A 23964-nucleotide genomic window follows, 5' to 3' on the forward strand; every position below is an offset into this window, starting at 1 on the left:
TCACATCCGAAAGGCCCCACCTCTTAATACCACCATATTGGGGTTCAGGTTTCCATATATGAATTTTGGGGAGACGCAAACATCAGGCCATTGTATTCCAGCTCGGCCCCCAAAATTATGTCCTTCTCACGTGCTAAATATATTTCATCTCAATAGCCCCAAAAGTCTTACTTCTTTCCAGTATCAACTTTGAAGTCCAAAGTGTCATCTAATTATCATCGAAATCAGATCTGTGTGAGACTCAAGGTATAATTCATCCTGAGGCAAATATCTCTCCAGCTATGAGCCCACTAAATCAAACAAGTTGTGTGCTTCCAAAACACAACGGTGGGACAAGCAAAGGACAGACATTCCCATTCCAAATAGGAGAAATAGGAAGGCAAAAAGGGATAATTTGTCCCATGTAAGTCCAAACCCCAACAGGACAAACAACATTAAGTCTTAGGGCTGGAGGAGGATCTTTGACTCCATATCTTTGGAACATATTGGGGCAGGGGTTGAGCTCCCAAGGTTCCAAGTGGTCCTACCCCCCATGACTTTGCTGGGTACAGCTCATGCAGGAGCTCTTACAGATTGGAGTTGCAAGCCTATGGCTCTCCCAGACTGGAATCACTGGCCGGTGGCTCTACTGGTCTGGAGTCTCAGGGTCAGCCCCACACCCAGGGTTCTGCTGGGCTTTGCCCTAGTGGCGATTCTCACAGGCATTGTTCTGCAGCGGTCTCTGCTTTGACCCTGAGCCTCTCTAGGGCACCCCTTGAAATCTAGGAGGAGGTAGCCATGCTGCCACAGCTTGTGCACTCTGTGTGGCAGCAGAGACGGCACTATGTGGACACTTACAAGGTTTACCACCTGAGCCCTTTGTAGAGAGGGACCAAGGCACACCTAAGGCTTCCAAGGAGTACTGCACCAGAATGCAGGGAGCAGAGTCCTGAAATCATTCTGCCCCTAGGGCCCTAGCATTCTGGGCCTGAGATAGGTAGTGCAGCCCCAGGGATCTCCAAAATGTCTTCAGGGTCATTTTTTCCACAGTCTTGATGAACAGCGCCTGGCTTCTTCTGAGCCATACTAATCTCCTATCAAATGACAGCCTCGGCCACACACTCCATGTTCTCTCCTGAACATGGCTTTTCATTCTTTACAATATGGTAAGGATAAGAATTTTCCAAATCTTTAAGTTCAGCTTCCCTTTTGATTATAAATTCCAACTTTAATATGTGTCTCTCTTCTTGCATTTTACTGTTGGCAGTCAAGAGAAGCCATGCCACATCCTCGACACTTTGCTTAAAGATTAATTCTACCAAATATCCTATTTCATCACTGTATTAGTTCATTTTCACACTGCTATAAAAAAAATACCTAGGCCGGGAGCGGTGGCTCATGCCTGTAATCCCAGCACTTTGGGGGCTGAGGCGGCAGATCACGAGGTCAAGAGATGGAAACCATCCTGGCCAACATGGTGAAATCTCATCTCTATTAAAAATACAAAAATTAGCTGGGCATGATGGTGTGTGCCTGCAGTCCCAGCTACTTGGGAGGCTGAAGCAGGAAAATCGCTTGAATCCGGGAGGCGGAGGTTGCAGTGAGCCGAGATCGCACCACTGCACTCCAGCCTAGAGGCAGAGCAAGACTCCATCTCAAAAAAAAAAAAAGAAAGAAAGAAAGAAAGAAATATCTGAGACTGGGTAATTTATAAAGGAAAGAGGTTTAATTGACTCCCAGTTCAGCATGGCTAGGGAGGCCTCAGGAAACTTACAATCATGGCAGAAGGCAAAGGAAAAGCAAGGTGCATCTTACATGACAGCAGGCAAGAGAGAGAGAGAGTGTGTGCAGGGAAAAGCACCAGACACTTATCAAACAACCAGATGTCATGAGAACTCCCTCACTATCACGAGAACAGCATGGGGAAAACCACTCCCATGATCCAATCACCTCCCGCCGGGTCCCTCCCTCGACATGTGCGGATTACAATTCAAGATGCGATTTGGGTGGAGACACAGAGCCAAACCATATCACTCACTCAGATATTCTACCTGCCACAAAACACTAGGACACATGCACAATTCAGTCTCATTCTTTGCCAGTGTATAACAAGGATGGCCTTTCCTCCATTTCCAATAGTATATTCCTCATTTCCATCTGAGACCTCATCATAATGCCCTTTACCATTCATGTTTTACCAGCACTCTGTTCACAACCTCTTCAGTAATCTCTAAAAAGAAGGCTTTCCCCACAGCTCTCCTTTTCTGAGCCCTCCCGAGAATCGCCCTTAATGTTGCATTCACAGTAATCTAGGCTTTTTCTAGCTTGCACCTCCACCTTCTTCTATCCTCTTCCCATTACCCAGTAGCAAAGCCACTTGCACATTTTTAGGTATTTGTTAAAGCAACGCTCCACTTCTCAATACCAATTTTGGTCTTAGTCTGTTCCTGCTGCTATAACAAACTACCATAGGCTGGGTGGTTTATAAACAACTGAAAGTTATTGCTCATAGTTCTGGATGCCAAGAAGTTCAGGATTAAGGCACCAGCAGATTCAGTGTCCGGTGAGGACCTGTTCCTCATAGATGGTGCCTTTTGTGTCAGCACATAACAGAAGGGCAAAAAGGGACAAACAAGATCACTTGAGCCTCTTTTATAAAGGCACTAATCCCATTCACGAGAGCTCCGCCCTCATGACCTAGTCACCTCTGAAAGGCCTCAGCTCTTCATATCACCACATTGGGGTTTAGGTTTCAACCTCTGAATTTTGTAAGAAACACATTCAGGCCATAGCAGGGGTATGTATCATCCTCATCTTTTACAGAAAAGCAAGAATCAGAGACATTATGTGATTGATCTGAAGTAACTGCTGCTAAGTGCTAGAGGCACTCAGCTAGAGGCCAAATTTGAATGGAGCACTCACTCAGAGGCATGCTCTTCCACAATAGCATGCCATGCAGGAGTCTACTAGGGCAAGCGCCTCTGGGAGGCTCCTCATCTTTGGAGCTACCCTATATAAACCCTTGCCAGTATGGCAGGTTCCAGAAAGCCAATCAATGCTGACCCTGCTTGTCCTTTCCTGCTAACTCTGGAATTTGTCAAGAAGAGCCTGGGAGGGGCATACTGGGTGGGCTTTGCTCCTGTGGGGACTCCCAGGGGTGGGAGGATGGTCTTTGAAGAGCTGCATCATGACCAGAGGTTGACTAACACCATGATTCAATCTCTGTGGCAACCAGCTGTTCCAGGGCTCAAGACAACTGGTAATGGGGTATAAGAAGGGAGACTCTGAGCCCCACATGTCCCCTCTGTGATTCTCAATTTCTACAGAAGCAGAAGGAAAATGGAAGGATGGCCATAGCTTCCCAGATGTCAAAACCCCAAAACACTGACTTGAGGACTTCTGGAAGCCTAACCCTTTGGGGTCATACCCAGTTCCAAGGTGGAAGGGACAGGGGCATTCCTTATGAGGATGTAGTATCACTCAGATGCCATCGAGAGTCAAGAGGAAGCTTCGGAGATCTGCCATGCTCCGTTGCCCCTCTAGGCTACACATTCCCATGAAGCAAAGAGGGGGCCCTGCAACAATGCAGGCTCCTGGCAAGACCCCTACTTTTTTCTCCCTTGGCCCAACACCACCTCAGACTACCAACTGTCTGGAGACCCCTGGGAACAGTCTTGGGGGGACTGTTCCCATCATGCCCTCAATCCCTGTTTGTGTCAGCCCCAGTGAGCAGCCCAGGACCCCCAGGGCAGCTTCATCCTCTGGACTCATCTTCATTCAGTTTTACGGAGGGGAGAGGCCACCCCCAGGATCCCCTTCTTGACATTATTTTTCTCCACAGCACCCATCACCATCTGAAATTCTCTGTGTCTTACTGATTTGTCCCTTTCTGCCTCCCATGTCATGAAAGTAGACTCCAGGAGGGAGAGACATCAATCACTGCCTTATCCCAAACCCTTGGATGGTCCTGATACATAGTGGGACTTTGACAAGTATTTGCCACATAAATGAACTACTCAATGAATGATGAATGGCAAACTAATGGAAACCAAACTAAAAGTGGCTTTCTAGGTTGGATCAACCAGCAGCTCCATGCTGTGAGGTTTCTCTGTGGTTCTCCCAGCTTTCCCATCATGCTTGTGAGACGGCTGCCCCAACCCAAAGCACCGTGCCTTCATGTGACAATGCCCTAGGACAGGAAGGACAAGTCTCTGTCCTCTGCCCCTTTAGAGGGATGAAGAAAACCTGCCCAGTAGCCCACAGCAGCCTCGCTGGGCAGTTTGTTTCACCTGCCTGTGCCTCGACCCATCATTGGCCAAGAGAATGGAATTCTGTGTTCTGTTTATACCAATCAGCATTTCCTGCCCTTCCTCCAGTAAAGGAAGGGACCTGAAGCACCTGGGCACCCATCCCTTGAGCAAAGCCTGGATGCTCTAAGAAGAAAGGAGGTGGGAAGACACTGACTGTGGGGAGGCAGTGCTCCAAGTGTGCCATGAATGCCTTAATTTTAAGTGCAATCTTTTCCTTAAGAGGATGTTTGTGTCCCTCCAAAATTTCTTCCTTAAGAGCTTTATTTTTCTGTGCTTCTTTCTCTTCCCAGCATAAACCAGTCCAGCCAGCCTCAGCAGCTTTCTTTCCTTCCCCCAACTCATTATCGCAGCCCTGCACAAGGGCCAAGGAATCCACCTAACAAAGATAAAATGCCCTCAGCAGCTGGAAGGCAGCAAGGCTATGCAGTTTCACATGGTCAGCTATGAGTCAGAAGTTCCCAGAGCATCTCCTGCCAAAGCTGCCTCCAGGAACACCTGGTGAGCAACTGCTGGCCCTGAGGAGAAGGGTCTGGAGGGCGTGGTGAATGAGAAAACATATATAATCTTCCCCCACATTCCTGGTAGCTTCTTATAGTCTAAAAAGCAGTTTGCCTTAGATTTCATGTAATCCTTATAAGAAGCCCAAGAGGTGACCATTAGGTTCACCCCCATTAACAGATGAGGAAATGAAGAATCAGAAAAATAAGAATGGGTTGTCCAAGGCTAGAGCCAGAGACCTAGAAGGACCCTGCCACTTGACCACTGCACACATGAATGCCTGCTTGAGTGCGCATGTGCACACCTGCATACATGAACAAATGCCTCCAACACATACACGTTTCAACATTTCACACTGCCCCCAAGGCAAATACTACTTCTGAAACCATCCACAGAGGACCCTTCCCTGAATTTCCTTCTCAACTCCCCCAGCTGAGATGGCTGAACTGGATTGGAGGTGATTCCCTGACCAGGAATTCCAGAAACCATTTTCAATGGTGGCATGAGATTAGTCCAGGGGCTCCACCAAAATACCAGGTCTTGGTTTCTTGCTGGGGTCCCAATCCATAGGGCTCTCCTCTTTCCACAATTCTGCCCCTGCTGTGAGTTCAGCCCGTATCAAAACAGACATGGAGTAAGAACAGAGCCTCAGCAGGGAGGACATAAGTGCTTGAAACTCAAGGGTGGTCCCTAGACTGGCAGCATCAGAATCACCTGGGAGCTTGTTAGAAATACAGAATCCCCGATCTTCTGAACCAGAATTTGCACTCTTATGAGATGCCCAGGGAATGCCCAAGAGACAGCAGCCTCCAGCCTTATTTTAGGATGCAACCTCCAGTTGCCCACACGCCTTGCCTGAACCTTCCCCGTTGCTGACTTGTGTAACTAGAGTATTGCCTACTTTCCAAGATAAATTCCTACCTGCATTCCACTTATGATAAATAGATACCTGTATTGTTCCCTGTGACTAAATGCTTTTGCAGGGGTTGGGAGGGCTGCCTACCAGCCTAGGCTGTCTGTGACCAGGAGCTTCAGTCTAAAATCCCACAATCTCATCAGAAAAGAAAGGATGCTGCTGTGGTGTGTAGATCATGGAGAGACTTTGAGATTAAAAAGACTTGAGTTTGAGTTTGCCTGGAGTAAAATGCAAACTTTCTATGTCCTACTTATGAAATGGAAACAATAAGCCTCCATTGCAGGACTTTATGAGATCACAGAAGAAAAAGGTGTTAGCCCAAGGTAGGTGTTCAATATATCTTAGTTCTTCTTCACTGACCCACCCATAGATGGCTGTGGCAAAGCTTCAGACAAACCTCTATAATCCTGACATCACAAATCAGTTATTATTCCCCAAATCTGTTAGGATGCTCTGGGCTACAGGTAACAGAAGACCCAACTAAAGTGGCTTAGATGATGATATGGTCTGGCTCTGTGTCCCCACCCAAATCTCATCTTGAATTGTAATTCCCACATGTTGGGGGAGGAGCCTCGTGGGAGGTGATTGAATCATGGGGGTGGTTCCCCCATGCTGTTCTCGTGATAGTGAGTGAGTTCTCACAAGATCTGATGATTTGGGGAGGGGCCTTTTCCCCCACTTCGCTCTACACTTCCCTCATTCTTCTCCTTCCTGCCGCCACATGAAAAAGGAGGTGTTTGCTTCCCCTTCCACCATGATTGTAAGTTTCCTGAGGCCTCCCCAGCCATGCAGAACTGTGAATCAATTAACTCTCTTTTCTTTATAAATTACCCAGTCTCAAATATTTCTTCATAGCAGTGTGACAACAAACTAATACAGATGATAAGAAATTTATCATCTCACGTAACAAGCTGTCCAAGGAAGTCCAAGGTTGGTTAACTCAGCAGTTCGACACCAGCTTCAAGGACTCAGGTACTTGCTTTCTTTCTGCTCTGTGAGTTTCAGCATGCCTCATGGGCATGAAAAGACTGCAGCACTTCCAGGCATCACATATTGCATCCAGCAAAAACAAGGGAGTTCCCTGCAGCAGACTTCCTCTCAGTTCCATGGGCCAAGATTGGCCCATACATCCTTGCCTAAACCATTCACTAGCCTGGCCAATCTTGATCTCCTCCCTGTGGCTGAGAAAGGACCCAGCATCTACTAAAGCACACGATTTCTCTGAAAAGGAAAATAAGGTAGGAGAAGCTGTTGGCTCCTCAGCCAACCGTGTCTGTCACAGGCCTGCTACCCAGGGTGTGCCTTTCTGACTTTGCCTGCTGCACTAAAGCTGCTTCTGGGGCTGAGGGACCACACTCTCGATAAACCCATTCTTCCTATAGCACTGGTTCTCAAACTCACCTGCACCTTGGAATTGCTTGGATATTTTTTTTTAATACTGATGCCTAGGTCTGTATCACAGAGATTCTGATAATTGGTCCAAAGTGAGGCCTAAGCCTGGGGATTAAACCTCCTCAGATGAGTTAATGTTTGAGAAGCACTTGTCTAGATCAATGGTTCTCAACATTTAAGGCACCTCAGAGTCATCCAGAGTTCCTGACTCAGCAGGTCTGATGTAGAACCTGAGGGTTGCATTTCTAACAAGTTCCCAGGTAATCTGATGGTACTGACTTAGGGACCACACTTTGAGAACTGCTCGTCTGGATTAGTGCTTTATAAACTTCAATGTGCATATAAACCAATTTGGAGTATCTCATTAAAATGAACATGCTGGTCCCATAGGTCTGAATGGGGTCCAAGACTCTGCATTTCCAACAAGCTCCCAGGTGATGCTTGTAACCCAAACTGTGTAGCAGGGTCTAGAACAGACAGGGGTCAACAAACTAGATCCCGCAGGCTAAACCCAGCCTATCGCCTATTTTGTAAATAAAGTTTTATTAGAACACAACCTCAGTCGCACATGGCGGCTCATGCCTGTAATCCTAGCACTCTGGGAGGCCGAGATGGGAGAATCCCTTGAGCCTAGAAGTTTGAGATCAGCCTGAGCAACATAATGAAACCCTGTCTCTACAGAAAATTAAAAAATTAGCCAGGCATGGTGGCACTTACCTGTGGTCCCAGCTACTTGGGGGGCTGAGGTGGGAGGATTGCTTGAGCCTGGGAAGTCAAGGTTGCAATGAGCCACTGTACTCCAGCCTGGGCAACAGAGCAAGATCCTTGTCTCAAAAAAACAAACAAACACAACCTCACTCATTTATTTACACATTGTGGCTGTGTTCACAACAACAGCAGAGTTAAGTGATCACAACAGAGATTTCATTGCCTAAGCTGAAAATATCTCCTATCTGGCCCCTCACCAAGAAGATATTTGCTGACCTCTGTCTACAATGATCACAGGTTCTCAAATGTGGCTGTACATAGGAATCACCTACGGAGTTTTAATGTCTAGTTCCCACTCCTAGAGATGTCTGGTATCTGATGTCCGATGTCTGGTGTCTGGACCTTATTCCTAGAGACTCTGATGTAGCTGGTGTGGGATTCAGCTGGGGCATTGGAATTTTTATAAACTTCCCAAATGATCATGATGTGCATTTGAGACTTGCTGGTCTAGTAGACATCGCCCTAGCCCCTGCACCCGCACCTGTCCTTACATCCAGTGAAGACTTAACTTTACCAGAGGCTCTGCTTCCAGATGTCTGCCTTTATCAGCTGCTCTAGGAAAACAAGACAGGCCCAGCCAGGACCTAAGACGTGTCCCTCTCCAAAGGGGCATTTTGGAGATGTATCTTAGTCTATTCAGGCTGCTATAACAAACAGCCATAGACCAGGTTGTTTGTAAATAACAGAAATGTATTTCTCACAGTTCTGGAGGCTGGAAAGTCCTACATCAAACCGTGGGCAGATTTGGTGTTTGGTGAGGACCCACTTCCTGGTTCCTAGATGGCTGTCTTCTCGCTGTTATCTTCATATGGCAGAAGAGACAAGAGAGTTCTCTGGCATCTCTTTGATAAGAACACTAATTCCAGTTGGCGGGGGTCGTGTGGGGGTGTGGGACACAAAAACTCAGTTGATAGCAGTAAGTTCACGTGGATGTGTAAAGTTCAGCATGCCCATTTACAATAGCTCAGTGTATATTCTTGTCCCTTCCCAGCTAAACCTCACCAGGTCTGACCTTCCTAACAATTCCATCTGGCTCCCAACCCTACTGAGAGAGTCTGAACCATTCTCTGGACTGAACCATAGCATGAAGCCACACACGAGATATCATCTAGAAAGAAAATGTGAATTGTCCTTTCTGGAAAAAAGGAAAAGAGAGAGAGAATTGCTAGCAGTAGAAAGTGGGTTTTCAGGCCTCAGTTTCCAAGAGCAGTATATAGGTCCTTGGCAGCAAGTCCCAACTGAAGTGCCCAGGAGTCCCCTAGTTAAAACACTTGCATAGTTCTGGCCGGGCATGGTGGCTCATGCCTGTAATCCCTGCTCTTTGGGAGGTCGAGGTGGGCAGATCACCTGAGGTCAGGAGTTTGAGACCAGCCTGACCAACATGGAGAAACCCTGTCTCTACTAAAAAAAAATACAAAATTAGTTGGGCATGGTGGTGCATGCCTGTAATCCCAACTACTCAGGAAGCAGCTGAGGCAGGAGAATTGCTTGAACCTAGGAGGCAGAGGTTGTGGCGAGCTGAGATTGTGCCATTGCACTCCAGTCTGGGCAACAAGAGTGAAAACTCCATCAAAACAAACAAACAAACAAACAAAAAACACTTGCATAGTCCTTTAGAAAACCTCAAACATTAGCTTTAGAAGAAGAAACATTTTTTTAAAAAAATCAAATGGGTGCTGCTGACAAGTCAAAGATAAAAATGGTCCTCCCACTTCTCAATGCACTCTTAAGCTTGAGGGCTTCAAGAGATAGTGGGTAGGGGCACATTACTTTGTCTGAAATCACAGCTACATCCTAGAGGATGTTTCCATACCACCCAACCATGGGAGCTGCCATTTGCTCAGCCTTTCTGCCCCTGCCCTAACTCAAGGTGGGCCAGATGTAGGAGCCCACCGCCCTGGCCTCAGTCAGGGACTGGCCCAGAGTTGGCCTTTGACTCACACCAAGCCAATCAGAACCCTTCCCTCGGATACTGGGCGGGGAAAACAAATCTCAGCCCCTTTCTGGTGGTGAAATTGAGCAATGACGGTCCCTACCATGGGGATGAAGCCAGCCTGAGAGAATGAACCTGATAAACAAATACAGCAAAGATAGGATGGGGAGAGAGTCCTTGCAGCATTCAAAACCCCCATTCCTATTGTTCCTGAAGTACAACTGTGCCCCTATGCTCCTTATGGTCATCTGAGCCAAAATATTCCTCTTTTGCCCAAAATAGTTCAAAGTGAATTTCTGTCTCATGTGACTGGCTACTGTAAAAAATGCAGAGTGGTGATGTGTGTCTAAGAGGGCCAGCTGTGAACCAGGGATCCCTCCACTGGAGTCAAGTGTCACACTGTTGAGTGGGGCTTAGGGGAAAGAAAATGAGTAGTACAACATTTTTCTGCTTTGATGCTATAGGAAGGGGGGAAAAGCATGTATTAGTCATGTTTCTGCAGCAATAAAGCTGCGCAATTAACTCCAAAACTCAGAGCCTTAAAATAAGCATTTATTTATTGCACACAAGGGATAATAGTGTTATTCCACTGAGATGGATTAGATTATTGTTCACAATTCTTTATGCTCTCCCTGTAATAAAAGTGCATGCCCTTTATTGTGTGATTCCTCAGGGCCTCCCTGTAGAGTATATTTCCCCACCCCATTGAGGTTCAATCTCATTGTGTGACTTGCCTTGGCCAGTGGAATGTGAGCAGACATGAAATGGACAGAGACTTTCAATGTACTTGCATGGTTTGGCTTGGATTCTTGGGTTCCATTAGTGCCTTGAGAAGAGCATGTCCTTGGTGCTGCTGGTCCCAGAATAGACATGTGCAACAGGCCTGAACCTGGAGCCAAGCCCAGCCAACCCCAGAAGAGCCCAGCACAACCACAGCTGACTCACAGGACCATGCAAGAAAAGTAAATGCTTGTGGCTGTATGCCAGCAAGTTTGGGGAATGTTTGTTACTCAGCATCATTTCAGCAGATGCCTGACTACTGTAGGAAGTACTCACTACACAGTAGGCACTGTGCTAGATGCTTAGCATGTGGCTTCTTATTCAGTCTTCACAATAACCATATGAGGTAGATGTTATTATACCCACTTTACAGATAAGGCGATTGAAGCTCACAGAGTTCAGTTCTTTTCCCAATGTAACACTGCAGATAATGACAGGCCAGATTTTGACATCGACTGACTCGTTATATTGAGGTCCACCATCATTTTACAACACATGTGCATTCTTTTCATTTGAATTAGGGGGAAAAGACATGTTCAAAGGGGTCCCAGCCCTGAGAATTGGACGTCTGTTATCATCAGATGCACTGCACTGCATTCCACAATGCAGTGGGAATCAGTGGTGACAACAGCTGTCAGCCAGAGGGAGAAAAAGTTGCTTCTAGCTCCTGCCAGGCTGAAGTAAGAGGCCTGATGTGCAGGCTTAATGTGTGGAAAAGGTCATATATAACCCCCTGTCGACATGCAGTATTGACCTGGCAGATATTGATGGTGGTCACTCTAGTTGTCATTTCTCCCTTCTTTCTTGTTAATAAAACATCAGTTTTATTCCAGTAGCAAAATACCCAGCCTCAGGACATGAATTGTGATATAATCCAAAATAGTCATGCAATCTTCTCTCTCTTTCCTAGATACTAGGTCCAAGTATGGGCGTTTGACCCAGTTCTGGAAAATGAGATGCTCAGGGAAGTCTACTTGGTGCTTCTGGGAAAGCTATTTCTCCCTAGTAAGAGAGAGACACCCTCTTCCTTACTGCTGGATCACTGTGGTGAGGATCTGATGACTCACTTAGAAGACATCACCTAGCGTGCTGAGAATGATGGAGCAGACAGATCAAGATCTGGGTCTAGGACAACATCACTGAGTGGTTGAAACAGATCTGGAAGTATCTGCTTTCCTGTTCACTAACAATCAACCTCCTTACTCTTTAAGCCACTGCTAGCAGGTTCTCTGTTACTTGCAGCCAAGCATATCTGTATTAGTTATCTACTGCTGCATAAAATGACCACAAATATTTCAGCCAAGTAAAGGAAAAAAATGAATAGAATAAACATGGTAATTATTTAATATGAGTGATGGATATATAAATGCATTATACTATCTCAACTGTTAATTGTATTCACATTTTTTATGATTTTTTTAAAAATCTGGCTACACTTTTCTGATCTGCATAGAGCCAATAACTCCACATTAAACATAGAGAGTTAAGGGAAAGCATGTTGAGAACATCAAGAGTGGCTCTGAGCTGGGGAGGGGTTGCCCTCTGAGGTCTGCCGTTGCCTCCCGTCCACACTGTGACTCTGCAACACATATGCTCCAACCCTGCCATCCAAATACACACCTAGTTTCCCAAACAGACCAGGCTCCTTCACGCCCTACCCACATGCTTTTGCATTTTCTCTACCCTTACCTGGGAATGTCTTCCAATAACTTCTTTCATGCCATCTACCAGTTCCACCTCGAAAATTCAGTTCAGCAAGTGTCAGTTCTTCAGTAAGGACTTCCCCGATGCCATCTGCTAATCAGAACGGACCCTGCCCCCACCCCCACCCAGAACACCCATTGTTCCTTATGAAGATGATTACTATAGTATGCATCACATTATGTTGCAACTATTCATCTTCTTGTCTGTTTCCCCCACTAGGCTAAGAGCTTCTTGAGAAAGGGGTTCCCCATTCATCTCAGTATCACATTGTTAACATAGGATTTGGCACGCGGTAAATGCTAGTTAAATGTTTGTTGAATAAATCAGTGGTTGAATTAATAATTAAATAAATAAATGAAAAAATCTAGCAGCTAGCAACAACATTTATACATCCAATTTAAATCTGTAGATTGGACAGTGATGAGCCCTGAGAGATAGTCAGCTTACCACGTGATTTCTGCAGCCCCACTATGCCCTCCCTAGACCTCTGAGTTTCCCTTGGTCTAAATACAAAATCACTACAAATCCCAACACAGAAAAGTCTCCAAGACACTAAAATTAAGAAAAAACACCAGGCTAGATTCCTTTGTGTGACTCAGAAATAAACACCAAAAGCAATTCCTAAAAGGAGCTTAGAATCCGACCTGGAGAGGACAGCTTTGTTGGCAGCTGCCATTCTGTGCCAGTAGGGCTCAGAATGATGGAGCTATGTTATAGGAAGGCAGATTTGGGCTCAATGTCATGGATTTTCTTTAAAAGTTACAGTTGTCCAATCATGGCACCGGCTGCCTCCTAGAATCAAGAGTTCCTCATTCATCCAAAAGTCAACAATTGTTAACTGAGCACCTCATGGTCCAGATGTGGGGGTTACTACAGTGAACAATGTAGGAAAGGCCACTGTCCCCTGCAGATGACAGGCTGGATAAGCCAAGGCAAAGCCTGGGTGATTCCAGGAAGACTGCAGAGGGGGTCCTCTCAGTCTAGACCCCTGGACACTGGACCAGGTGACCTCCAAAGCTCCTTTCAAATATAAGATCAGGCTGGGTGCAGTGGCTCATACCTGTAATCCCAGCACTTCGGGAGGCTGAGGATGGCAGATCACCTGAGGTCAGGAGTTCAAGACCAGTCTGGCCAAAATGGGGAAACTCCGTCTCTACTGAAAATACAAAAATTAGCTGGGCGTGGTGGCAGGTGCCTGTAATCCCAGCTACTCAGGAGGCTGAGGCAGGAGAATTGCTTAAACCCAGGAGGTGGAAGTTGCAGTGAGCCGAGATCGCACCATTGCACTGCAGCCTGGGTGACAGGAACAAAACTCCATCTCAAATAAAATAAAATACATAAAATAAAATATTAACAAATGTAAGATCTGTTTTTCTTGTCCTGATGATCCTGTCTAAGTTATCAATTTCATGTAAGACAAGTGGCTCTTAAGAATCTTCCAGGGGAGGGTGGAAAAGTTACTAGATACCCACAACTTCAAAGGATATAAACTTGAGAAAGCAAGAACCATAACTCTGTTCTGTCATCATGTTCATCACAGATCTTGGCACGTAGGAGAGACACAATACAAATTTAAATGAATAAATAAGTAATTTAACTACATGGAAAGGGGGAAGAAAGTAATGTCAGCTGGGAGGATGGAGCGAAGAAGGCTTTGTATGGGGGAGATATTAAAACTATGAGAAAGAAGGATAAAGGAGTTTAAAGTTTTTCTTTGCCTTTTTATGTAAATTCCCTGCATCATTTTTTTTTTTTTCTGAGACAGAGTCTCACTCTGTTGCCCAGGCTGGAGTGCAATGGCACAATCTTAGCTCACTACAACCTCTGCCTACCGGGTTCAAGCAATTCTCCTGCCTCAGCCTCCCGAGTAGCTGGGATTACAGGTATGCGCCACCATACCTGGCTAATATTTGTATTTTTAGTAGAGACAGGGTTTTGCCATGTTGGTCAGGCTGGTCTCGAACTCCTGACCTCATGATCCACCCACCTCGGCCTCCCAAAGTGCTGGAATTATAGGTGTGAGCCAGCGCGCCCGGCCTCCTGCACCATTCTTAAAACGACTATGCTAAAAAATTAAATTGCCTTTTCAGTTGCTTTCGAATTCTAGACTGAGGTTTTTTTGCAGCATGAGATTTGTGTTGAGCCTGGACACAAGGTGACCCACAATTCATATGAATTATAAATTTTTTAACATTGTCAATAGTCAATTGGAAGTGATAGCTTTGAGATGCCAGTCTTGTGCAAGATGGGAATGTTCCATGCACGACTACTGCCATGCTGTAAACCCGAGCCACTAAAGACCATTCCTGAGGTTCATGGATCTACAGTCGGCTTGTTGTCCGGCCTTGTTGGCTCATTCAATTTTCCTTTTCATGTTGCATTCATACTCTTGCTAAGGAAGGAGTCAGAATGTACTGAACTGAGAAAGGACTGATGAGATTTGTCATGTCTCATTTCGATTGGCTGGTGGCATACAAAACATCTTTTGATACAAAAGGCCCCCATAGCTCTTGCAGCATAGGCTGTCCACAGCAACAGAGTGGAAGTCTTGGACAGGTTCGGTTAAAATTTCTGCACACACCTGAGTACTGACTGCTCCAGAGACTCTCTGGGTCACTGGGACAGGCAACCTCTTCACTCGTGGGTGCCAAAAATGCTCCTGCACCCCATTGCTCTCCTCCTACTGCTGTGAGCTGTGTCCTGCTCCATCATTTTCCTAAACAACCCCAGGCTTCAACATTTCCTGTCACTCCAACACAACATATTCCCTGGATTAATCCATACAAAAGTCCCAAGAGTCAGTCACTATTGACCTAATTTTATAGATCCTAAGGTTACACAGCTAATAAGTAGGGAAACATGCCATAGATCGAGTATTCCAATGACTCTGTCATAAACTGAATGTTTGTGTCCCCCCCCCCAAAAAAAATTCATATGTTGATGCCCTGACCCCTAATGTGACTGTATTTGGAGATGGGATCTTTAAGGAGGTGATTAGAGTCATAAAGCCAGGGCCTAATCTGATAGGATTGGTTTCCTTATAAGAAGAGAGGCTGGGCACCATCGTGCATGCCTGTAATCCCAGCACTCTGGGAGGCTGAAGCAGGAGGATCACTTGAGGCCAGGAGTTCAAGACCAGCCTGGGAAACAGTGAGACATCGTCTCTACACAAAATTTAAAAATTAGCCAGGCGTGGCAGCATTTGCCTGTAGTCCTAGCTACATAGGAGGTTGAAGTGGGAGGATTGTTTGAGCCCAGAAGTTTGAGGCTGCAGTGAGCTGTGGTTGCACCACTGCACTCCAGCCTGGGAGACAGAGTGAGACCTTGTCTTTAAAAAAAGATAAAGAAGGGGCCGGGTGCAGTGGCTCACGCCTGCAATCCCAGCACTTTGGGAGGCCAAGGTGGGTGAATCACTTGAGGTCAGGAGTTCAAGACCAGCCTGACCAACATGGTGAAACCCCGTCTCTACTAAAAATACAAAAATTAGCCAGGTGTGGTGGTGCATGCCTGTAATCCCAGCTACTCAGGAGGCTGAGGCAGGAGAATCGCTTGAACCCGGGAGGCAGAGGTTACAGTGAGCCAAGACGGCACCAGTGCACTCCAGCCTGGGTGACAGAGTGAGACTCTGTCTCAAAAAAAAAAAAAAAGAAAGAAAGAAAGAAAAGAAAAGAAGAAGAAGAGACTCAGAGATCTCAATTTCTGTTTGCACATGCACAGAAGCAAGGCAATGCAAGAACACAGCAAGAGGAAGCTGTCTGCAAGCCAGGAAGAGAGTCCTTACCAAAAATGGAATTGGCTTGAACCCTGATCATGGACTTCTAACCCTGAGAACCATGAGAAAATAAATGTCTGTTGTTGAAGCTTCTGCCCACTCTGAGCCTTTGTTCATCCTTCCTCCTCTGCACTTCAGTCCCTTTCCTGACTCAGGTGCACCAACACTGCTCAAATGAGCATCACCTCCTCCATCAAAATGTAACCCAGGGTCCCCGGATTTGGGGATACTCATTGTCAAAAAGTACCCAGTTGTAACTGTTGCATTTTGAATTTTTGTTGTTTCAAAAGTTGCAAAAAGAAGCCTAACCCTGGCAAAACCAAAACTGGTTAGCTCCAGAGATGCCTGAATTCGAGTGAACTTTGGGGAATTATCCTCATCACCACACTAAAAAACCCCACCCAGGGAGGAGCTTATTGGCTGTTTTCTATGGATGCGAGGTCCATAGAAGCATGCTCGGCAACTGCACCTGTACATATAATGGCTCAACTAATCAGCCTAATAAATGCCCTGTTTTCACCTTTGTTTGGGGAGGCACTGCTTTGGGCACTGTCCCCAATGTCCTCCTTCCTTGTTGCAAGCAATGAAATCCCTGTGTTAAATCTTTCTTGGTTGTGGTCATTGGACTGCCACCCACCTGATGTGTGTACAACAGAAACATTCCTGACTCCTTACATTGAGCTCTGTATGGGTATCAGTAACAGTGGTAGCAACAACTAATATTTATTGAGCACTTACTATAATCAGGCTCTCAGCTATCCTTTTTTATTTTTTATTTTTTTAAGACAGGGTCTCTCTCTCTCTGTCGCCCAGGCTGGAGTGCAGTGATGCGATCTTGGCTCACTGCAACCTCCGCCTCTGAGTTCAAGCGATTCTCCTGCCTCAGCCTCCCAAGCAGCTGGGACTACAGGCACATGCCACCACGCCCAGATAACTTTTGTATTTTTACTAGGGACAGGGTTTCGCCATGTTGGCCATGACAGTCTCGAGCTCCTGACCTGAAGTGATCTGCCTGCCTCAGCCTCCCAAAGTGCTGAGATTACAGGCGTGAGCCACCATGCCTGGCCTCTGCTATGCATTTTATCCCCACTATGTCACCTCATCTTCACATCCACCCTTAGGCAGACAGTATTTCTAGCCCCATTTCATAGATGAGGAAACTGAGGTGAAGCATCTTCCCCAACCGAGTAAGTGGCAGGGCCCAGATTCCAACGCTGCTGGTCTGACTGCAGAGCCTGCAACCTTGCCTGCTTTTGCAGCATGCTAACATTCACTGCCTGAAATGTCTGCTGCTCTGTCCCCACCATCAGACTTTGAGTCCACAGGACAAGGACCTTGTCTGATTCACCCCTGTATCTCTGCACCTTCAATGCCCCACACAATGTTTGGCACATCTGGGGCCTCACAAAGGCTTGAAGAATGAATGAATTAATAAAGGAATGAATGAATGCCTCCCCTCACACTTGTAGCCACCTGTCACAGTGATCAGGAAATATCCAGTTCCTTTGACTGTGGCTACTCACAAAGAATCTCAGTGTGGGATAATGGAAGTTACAGCATGTGCCGTCTGTCCACACAGACTCCAGTCTCCATGCGTGCATGTCTGAGTGAACAGATAACTCACGCTGAGATTTACTTAGAAGGCATTTAACTCAGCTCACACGTCTGCCGACCAAGCCTATTACTTGCAGAAATCTATTCCATGCATTACCATTTTGATTTCCAGTGCTGAGACAGTGGTGGTTTGGTAGCATCCTTTTTTTATTTTTTCTCCTCTCACCAGTTGAGTAACTGTCTGTGTTTGTGGAATAAATTGCTATAAATTGAGTTACCAACACTCTAGAATGGGGAAATATATTCTCGATGCTCTATGGGCAGCTGACAACATTATGGAAATACACAAAGTGTGTGTCAAAGTTTATGTGAAATGGTGATGAGTTGTGATGAATGTTGGAAGAATGGGGGGTAGGATGGGGGGTGAATAGCGGTGGCCTCAGAAAAAGTGACACTCTCCATATACCCTTTTCTTCCCACTGCAGCTGGCCTCAGCCTCTCAGACAGGAGTTTTAAAGGTGGAAAGTTAGGGTCAAACAAACAGGAGGAGCTGGTCACTGGAAAAACAAGTTTGGACAATAAGATAAACAGCCCCCAGAGTCCAGTAAGCATGATGCTGGGGACACTGTAGGTGCTCTACTTGTACTTTTTTATTATTCTTTTTTTTTCTTTTTGAGGTGGGGGTCTATGGAGTCTTGCTGTATCACCCAGGCTGGAGTGCACTGGTGCAAACTTGGCTTACTGCAGCCTCCACCTCTCAGGTTCAAGCAATTCTCCTGCCTCAGCCTCCCGAGTAGCTGGGATTACAGGCGTGTGCCACCATGCCCAGCTAATTTTTGTATTTTTAGTAGAGACGGGGTTTCACCATGGCGGCCAGGCTGGTCTCAAACTCCTGACCTCAAGTGATCCACCTACCTCATCCTCCAAAAGGGCTGGGATTACAGGCATGAGCCACCGTGCCTGGCCTTTTTATGACTCTTACTGGGTCCTGTGTGCCTTTGCTTCTAAAGGCTGCACCTGCTGAGTGTCTCTGGAATCCGGCCCTTGGGCACCTTCACAGGCCCCTGGGTGCAGTCCTGAGCCAACAACCATGTAGTGTGGGAACATGAAAGGCCGGCAACCTTGCTGAGTCGGAACGAACTCCAAGGTCTAATATATACTGCAGAGCTGCCCACAGAATCAGACTGAAGCTGGGGCTTCACCTGAAGTCACTGCCTTGCTTGGCTTCTCTCCCTTCCCTTTCCTTCTGGCCCAATTTGCTCACAGCTTTCTCCTGGGAGCACCTCCTGAATATACCATTTGTACATGAAATGTTCATCTCAGGGGCAGCCCCTGAGTGTGTAGTCAGGGGATCTCAACCAACTGAGAAGGTCTCTGCGTCTGTGTGAGTGGGTTCTGGAAAATCCAGCAGTTGGTGGGGCAGCAGTGCCCAGGGGCACAGGATGGGAGTTAAGGGCAGCAAGGGAATCTCCAGAAAACCCAAGTGCCTGGTGGACAGTCAGCTCCCATCTCATACCAAGCCAAAGATCATGAAGCCATAGGATGCTGTTAACAGGCACATAAGAACTGTGCTGACCCACTTTCCTTCTTTCCACACTTCTCTACCCAATACTCCACAGCAAAAGGAATCAGAAACAGCAGATCTTAGTGAAAAAGAGAAAAGGGCTATCCCCCTTCCCAAAGCCAGTGTCCTGTCTGCAGCTAGTCCCAGCTGGATGGGGGAGGGAGGAGTGTTACCTTGGGAAGAGACTCAGGTTCTGTTTTGCACCTCCCAGTGACCATAGGGCTTTCTCTTGCCTCCAGTGACAGACAGAGTCATGGAGATGAGCAGAGTTTTCATCCAAGGACAGGGAAAGGACAGCCATCCTCCAGCCAGCATTAGAGGGACAGAGTGAAATAATAACAAAGTGGCTTTCATGAGTATCCCTTTAAGCACTGAATGTTCCGCATGCAAGTTACACATCTAATAAGTACTTCCCATTGGTATTATGGTTACCATTTGTCTTATCATTGATTTGCTAGGTATAATGGTTTCTTATTGCCCCTAGAGGGACATGCTGTCAACAAGAATGTACCGGTGAGAATGGAGGCAGAAAGATCAGTTAGGAGGCAGCTATGGTAAGACATGATGTAGCAAATCCCGGGAACTGGCTACTCTAAGCCATCTGCACACCCCCTGCCCCTGCACACCCACTCGAGCCCCTCCCCAGTGAAAAAGACAAAGGCTCTCAATTAGGAGTTATGGCCTGGAATGAGGAAGTGACGCCTGGAGAAGCAGCAACTACCCTGTGACCACAAGAACCAATGCCAACACTGAGGATACTGGAGTAGAAACAGGAGGAGGCACCAGGGTCCCTGATGACATTTTTGGGCATTTGTTCCAGTTCTGGACTGCCTGCCCCAGACTTCCTTTTGCATGTAATAATACACCCTTCACCTTTGTAAGCAATGGAGCTGTTTTCTGTTACTCAATGTCAGGCCTCTGGGCCCAAGACTGCACATATATATCCAGATGGCCTGAAGTAACTGAAGAATGACAAAAGAAGTGAAAATGGCCTATACCTGCCTTAACTGATGACATTACCTTGTGAAATTCCTTCTCCTGGCTCATCCTGGCTCAAAAGCTCCCCCACTGAGCACCTTGTGACCCCCACCCCTGCCAGACAGAGAACAACCCCCTTTGACTGTAATTTTCCACTACCTACTCCACTCCTATAAAACGGCCCCACCCCTATCTCCCTTCGCTGACTCTCTTTTCGGACTCAGCCCGCCTGCACGCAGGTGATTAAAAAGCTTTATTGCTCACACAAAGCCTGTTTGGTGGTCTCTTCACAGGGACACACATGAAACTCAATCCTGACCAATATGAGGCATGAGAGCCTGGCCTAGAGAAGTTGTGGAGGACAGCGGAGAGGAAGTACTTAATACTTAATACTTAGGAGGTGGTAGAATTGACAAGACTTTATGCCTAACCAGACATGAGGGCAGGAGGAAGTCAGGGAGGAAAGAATGTCTTCCCCAGCATAAGGAATACAGCAGGAGAAACAGGTTTCAGTGGTAAAATCAGAGGTGCATCATCATCATGTCAATAAGCTGCTTCAGACCGTATTGTTTTCCCCCGAATTCTTATATTGAAGCCTTAACTCCCCATGAGATGGTATTTGGGGCTGGGGCCTTTGGGAGATAATTAGGCTTAATGAGGTCATGAGGGTGGGGTCCTCGTGATGGGATTAGTGCCCTTATAAGAAGAGAAACAGACATCAGCGCTCTCCCTCTGTCTTGTGAGGACACAGTGAGAAGGCAGCTTTCTGCAAGCCTGGAAAAGGGTCCTCACCAGACCCTACCACACTGCACCCTGATCTCAGACTTCCAGCCTCCAGAACTGTGAGAAATCAATGTCTGTTATTTAAGCCACGCCGTCTATGATATTTCATTAGGGCAGCCTGAGCAGACTAATACGTAAATGCTGTGCATTGTGCTAAGAAAACAGGTTTTCCCTGTTGTCCCAAAATTCTGCATAAACCCCCAAACTAGGGACAATGGGCATGAAATCCTCTCACATTCTAAAAAGCACAGTGACATAGCCATGCAAGATGAGCCAAGAAAGGACAGAAGTACCTCTGCCCCACGGCCATCACCCCTTCCCAAGCCCCTCCAACCTTTATCAGCAAAAGACCTGGAGGAATTCCAGAGGACTCACTAGACAAGGGAGTATTTGAAATATGGGGAGAACGCTGTGTCTTTTCGTTTCCTGCTGTACAGCCCTGGCTCCCACCCAAGCCAACTTCAAGAAAGTTATTTGCAAAGATTAGGGCTATGGCATCGTTTGGGTTCCCCAGAAGGAGACCTTGAGGCAAGAATCCAAGGACACGTGACTAACTTGAGAGATTATCCAAGGAAACTCCAGGAGGGGAATAAGAAAGAGCTGGAGAAAGAACGGCAGTGAAAAGGGTGTGGTTATTGAGAAGTGACCACTGTGGATGAGAGGGAATTCATCCTGCTGTGAAACGCTGGGAGCTAGTGAGGAAGACGACTCTCAGAGTCATCCCACCAGGGGACAAGGGACCTGGGCATTTATTAATACACACCAACACTCACCAGTCATCATGGAGGGCTGCTGCTGTGGTGTTAATTTCCTGGTACTTAGGCCCACTACTCTGGCCCGGGGCCTGGCCACTGTAGAACGCCCTCAGGCAAAGAGATACAGGGGCTGCCCTGGAGGTTAGCCAGTGAGCACTTTAGCAGAGACAAGGAATGTAGGTGGGAGACATTGCCCACGTCCCAGCATCTGCTAGGGGCTGCCTGAAAGAAAAGGACCCTAGATCTGTGTTTCTGCAGCAGACTCTCTGATCTGCCCCTTAAGTCTAACAGAACAGGGGAGAAAAGACCTGGAGCGAGGCACAGGGTAGGGGGTGGAGGTGCAGCAGCAGGCACTCCCACTATAGCATGGCAAAGATGCGTGAGTCTCCCACAGGCAGAGAGAACACCACTGAAGGACCAAGACTTGAGCAATTTCCACGTCCAAAGATCCTAATCATTACCCAAGGAGACTTGAGCGGCAAGAAGCTGTGGGCTCCCCCTGGCAACGATAGGGGCTAATGGGGTGGTCAGGGCTCCCACAAGAGCTCTTCACGAGGACCTCTGAAGAACCCACACAGGCACCCTGAGAAACAGCTAGCATCCTGCCCATTGCTCCCAACCTTTCCCATCCCTCTCCCGGCGCAGGTCTCTGGGGCTGGGTCAAGCCTGAGCGGGAGGGTGGGAAAGAGGAGCATTAAATGAAAAACAAGACTGAAGTACTTAGCTGCAAATGACCAAAAATCTCAAGGATCTGCCTACGATATTGTAAGAAAGATAAGAGTAGAGCAGAATATGCCCCCACCTGGTTCAGACAGTTCAATACATCCTTGATAACAACCAGCTATTGAGTACCAGACACACAGCGAGGTGTTCCTCAGGGCTGAGCTCATCTAATCCTCTCAGCAACCTTAGGGGAAGGTGTTACTGTCCCTACTGTACAGCTGAGAAGTGTGAGGCTTAGAGAAGCTACACAGTTTGCTCAGGATCATACAGGCAATGCATAGCAGAGTCTAAATTCAAACTCGGACCATTTTCATTCTGATGCCTTGTTCATCAACTGGTAGGTAAATTATGGTATACCCATACAATAGAATACTAGTCAGTAACAAGAAGAAATGAATGACAGATGCATGACGGAACCTGGATGAATCACAAAAACGTTATGCTGAATGAAAGCAGGCAGACACAGAAGACTACTTTCTGTAGGATTCCATGTATATGAAATTCTAGAAAAGGCAAAGCACAGTACCAGGGAACAGATCAGTAGTTGCCAGAAGCCAGAGACTGGAGAAGAAATGGGGCATGGGAAGCTTTCTGGGGTGGTAAAAATGTTCTATACCATGGCCAGATTCTGTGGCTCATGCATGTAATCCCAGCACCTAAAGGTGTTAGCAGAGCCAAGGAGGCTCTAGCCATGTGAGGGCATGGGCTGGAGAAGAGGACAGAACTAGAGAAATAAAATGAAATGACAGGTGGTAGAGTTGAGAAAGGGATGGACAGGGAGCAAATCCTAGAGTAAACATCTGACTGGAAAGAGACTTAGAGATGAACTCTAATCCAATGCCTGCCCCCACCTTTAAAGTTGGGGAACTGAGACCCAAAGAGAAGATTAAAGCAGCGGCAGTGGTGCTGGGGGCGCTGTTTACCTCTGTGTTGGTCCATTTCACACGACTCTAAATAACTGCCTGAGACTGGGTAATTTATAAAGAAAAGAGATTTAATTGACTCACAGTTCCACGTGGCTGGGGAGGCCTCAGTAAACTTACTATCATGGCAGAACGGGAAGCAGGCAAATCTCACACGGCAGCAGGAGAGGACGCTTGTGAAGGAAGCGAAGGGGGAGGAGCCCCTTATAAAACCATCAGATCTCGTGAGAACTCACTCACTATCACGAGAACGGCATGGGGGGAACCGCCCTCATGATCCAATCACCTCCCACCTGGTTCCTCCCTCAACACCTGGGGAGTACAGGTCAAGATGAGGTTTGGATGGGGACACAGAGCCTAACCATCTCAACCTCCTTTATTTCATTCTTTCAACAAACATTTACAAACAGCTTGTTCTACATAGCAGACAGTCCAAGTCAAACAGGGCAGAGCCCCTGCCCTCCGGGAGTCCACAGCCGGAAGACGGACAGCCAGATGCCCTGGAAATGTACACTTCATGATGCTCAAGACGCTCAATGTCCCAGTCCCCCAGGCTGAGTTACCAAAGCATTGACATAAGAAAGGGGACTACAGATTTGAGGAGCCCGCAACTTATTCAGGAAGCCCTCTTA

At 46.8% G+C, this 23964-nt stretch overlaps 1 long non-coding RNA gene across 1 annotated transcript in view; it reads right to left on the bottom strand.

Moving 5' to 3' along the window:
* LOC134730149 (uncharacterized) overlaps positions 1-23511 on the bottom strand; it is a 113138-nt gene extending 89627 nt beyond the window's left edge. The window contains exon 1 of the long non-coding RNA XR_010111823.1: positions 23453-23511. This is a non-coding gene — a long non-coding RNA (uncharacterized LOC134730149). The remainder of the gene's footprint in view (positions 1-23452) is intronic.
* Between the last annotated feature and the right edge of the window lie 453 nt (positions 23512-23964).

Source organism: Pan paniscus, chromosome 23, assembly GCF_029289425.2.
Source record: "Pan paniscus chromosome 23, NHGRI_mPanPan1-v2.0_pri, whole genome shotgun sequence".
Taxonomy (NCBI): domain Eukaryota; kingdom Metazoa; phylum Chordata; class Mammalia; order Primates; family Hominidae; genus Pan; species Pan paniscus.